At 29.0% G+C, this 3,186-nt stretch overlaps 1 long non-coding RNA gene across 3 annotated transcripts; it reads left to right on the top strand.

Annotated features, from left to right (window-relative positions):
* Positions 1–1,574: 1,574 nt before the first annotated feature.
* On the top strand, positions 1,575–3,186 carry LOC110922825. 3 transcript variants are annotated; one of them, XR_004874388.1, is made up of 4 exons: positions 1,575–1,696; positions 2,416–2,579; positions 2,653–2,748; positions 2,941–3,186. It is a non-coding gene; the product is annotated as an uncharacterized LOC110922825 (long non-coding RNA). The 3 variants fall into 3 exon arrangements; XR_004874387.1 differs by lacking the exon at positions 1,575–1,696 and adding an exon at positions 1,835–2,338; XR_004874386.1 differs by lacking the exon at positions 1,575–1,696 and having other exon boundaries at positions 1,840–2,579.

Raw genomic sequence — 3,186 nt, 5'->3', positions numbered from 1 at the left:
CTGCAGGAGTTAGAGTGATCACATGAGCTTCTCTATACCCATCCACATAATTATATTAAAAAAAGAGTAAACTGCCATTTTGGTCCCTGTGGTTTAGTCACTTTTGTCACTTTAGTCTAAAACTCAAACTTTTTGCATCTGGGTCCCTGTGGTTTCAGTTTTATTGTCATTTTGGTCCAAAAATGAAATCAGGTCATATTTGCTTTATAAAATCCTGCTATTTTGTTATTTTTCGCAGGTGCAAAATGATCATTTCTTTTTTATAAATAAATACCATATTTTATAAGACAAATATGACCTGATTTGCCCCTCAGGAAAATGACAAAATTGCAGGATTTTATAAGACAAATATGACCTGGTTTCATTTTTGGATCAAAATGGCAATAAAACTGAAACCACAGGAACCCAGATGCAAAAAGTTTGAGTTTTAGACTAAAGTGGCAAAAGTGACCAAACCACAAGAACCAAAATGGCAGTTTACTCTTAAAAAAATCACTCCAGTTTCTTTTTTCTTATCAATTAAATAATATTCTTATACCTTTATCATTACCTTTTCACTTTTATCCACTTACAACCACTTTAAAAAAATTATTAAAAAATAAATGTGGGGAGACATTGTCTCTTCAATATATATACAGATTAACAGTAGCATATTCTCTCTTCTCAACTTACAATCACTTACAACCACTACCTAAAATATGCAAAACATACAAAAAAAACTATATGTAGAACCTGTCGTGGATGCTCTTAGGTGGATCAAAATGAAATCAATTAAATTGGTAATTAAATCCTTTATTATTAAATGTTAAAACACTGATAAGCATACATAAAATTGGAAATGAATAATCATTAGCTAATGTTGTAAATCCTAATGATCATTTAATAAACCACTTTTAACATTTTCATTAGCCTATTTTCTAATATCAAGAAACAAGTCATTAATAGCTATAATAGTTGTTGAGTCCAACCTAATGATAAACTATTCTTCAAAATTTGATTGGGTTATGTATATGGTTCTCCCATCATTGTAACCCATTTTTCTAGCTACTTATCTCCTACTTATTTTACATATAAAGGGTTATTGAATTTTAATAATTCAAAGTTTCATTAGTTAGCCAATAATAATCCTAATTTCAAAAATTCTCTATGACAATTCCAATTTGTAAGATTTTAGCCCACATTAATACTTTTGTAACTAGGTTATAATCCAGTTAGTTCTTGACACTACCACAAAATGTAGCATTAGACGGTGTCAATGATTTTTTAGACGGTGTTAAAGTAATAACACCGTCTTAAAACCACTCTTTTTAATAAAATATTCAATAAAATTCAGAAGAACACCGTCTAATGCTTAAACACCGTCTTATACTAATTTCTCCAACCTTTAGACGGTGTTGTCTCTGAACACCGTCTTATAAATATTCGAGAACCCCGTCTAATGCTTAAACACCGTTTTATAAACTAATTTCTACATCCTTTAGACGGTGTTGTCTGTGAACACCGTCTTATAAACTGAAAAAAGATTGATCAAATAACAACCACCAAAACCTTATCTCTTTCCTTTCATCTTCCTCATAACAACTTCTTCATCTTCTCCATATTCCTCATAACAACTTCTTCATCTTCTCCATCTTCCTCATAACAACTTCTTCATCTTCACTCAATTTCACCATTAACAACCTTACAAAGTTTCAAGGTTAGTTTTTTTTCTCTTTACATATGTTATTTAATGTTTTTTAGTTTTATAAATAGTAGTTATATCATGTTTAATTATATGTTGTTAAAAATTCAAATTTGATTTTTTCTTGCTTTGTTTTGATAAATCATTAGTACATTGTATACAAAAATTAGTTTATATATAGTAATAAAATATGTTTAAGGTTTAATCTTGTTGTAATATGTTTTTAGTGAAATATAAAATATTAATATTTATGGTTTTGAAGTTAATGTTACATTCTACTAGTAACCTATCAATGTGTCTAAATTAACACCATTGGTTTTGCTACAATGCTCTCAACAACCGACTATTGATCTAGAATAATAAACAACGAAAATTGGAGAAAAAAGTAATAATCACGAAAATGACTCGTGGATTTTGTTAAATTTAATAAAACATTATTCAATAACAATTAGATGTTATTTATATTTTTATTAACATATAGATGTTATTTATATTTACATTTACATATAGGTGTATAAATATAGATTTAGATAACCCTTTAGAATTACCTGTCTAAAATTTATCTAATAGAGATCCTAGAGAGGTTGAAGATCACATTTTCAGTTTAGCGACTCATCATGTCGATAAAGATTTCATTCTTGCACCGCATTTGGCTGAGTAAGTTTTTTTTAGTTAACTTGCTTTTATTTTATTACTATGATTCACCTAACTATTCTATAACGCTAATTTTGTAGCGACCATTGGTCTTTGTTCATCATTGCCCAACACATAGGACATAGGACATGTTTATATTTTGGATTCAACAAAGATAAAAGACGAAAAGAATGCTTCTAACTATCGTCTTTCAAACCTAATTCCTACCGCCTTAGGATCCGAGTTCAACTACACAATGGTTGATGTATGTGTGTTTGCTATTTCTAAATTGTTTGATTTTCGTTACTTTTAAATAATAATTTGTTAATTTATTATAGTGTAAGCAACAAAAGGGTGGATGGGAATGCGGCTACATGGTTCTCCAACATATGTTTGACTTTGTCAATTTGTATCGAAACCAATTTCCCGATGAAGTAAGTAAAATATACTTGTTTATCAATTTATTACTTAACTGTTTATTTTTTTTAAACTTAGAAGGTTTAGATGTATATAACATGTAAATATATACATAGCTTTATTGCCAATGTTGTTATCGATTTTTCTCTTTGCCTTTAGATTTATTCTATAATATTTGTAATAACTCTTTCTATCTACTTTTATTTTAGATGTGGCACGACACGAGAGTGGCTACGGATAATGAAATAGATGTTTTGTTGATGACATTGATGCCGAAGTTTTTTAGCGAGTTAGGTATTCCGTTAGTTTAGCTTATGTGTAGTTTGTTATGTATTCACAAATGATTGTAATTTGACGGGTTTATTTCCGAATTGGATGTGGGGTTTATTTTGGATTTGAATGTGTATTGTTTTGGTTTGATTTGAAAATGTTGCATTGGTGTATATAAGGTTGAT

Source organism: Helianthus annuus, chromosome 12 (assembly GCF_002127325.2).
Source record: "Helianthus annuus cultivar XRQ/B chromosome 12, HanXRQr2.0-SUNRISE, whole genome shotgun sequence".
In the NCBI taxonomy this organism is placed as follows: domain Eukaryota; kingdom Viridiplantae; phylum Streptophyta; class Magnoliopsida; order Asterales; family Asteraceae; genus Helianthus; species Helianthus annuus.
The sequence above is the reverse complement of the archived record's forward strand: the minus strand, read 5'-3'. Positions and strand labels throughout refer to the sequence as shown.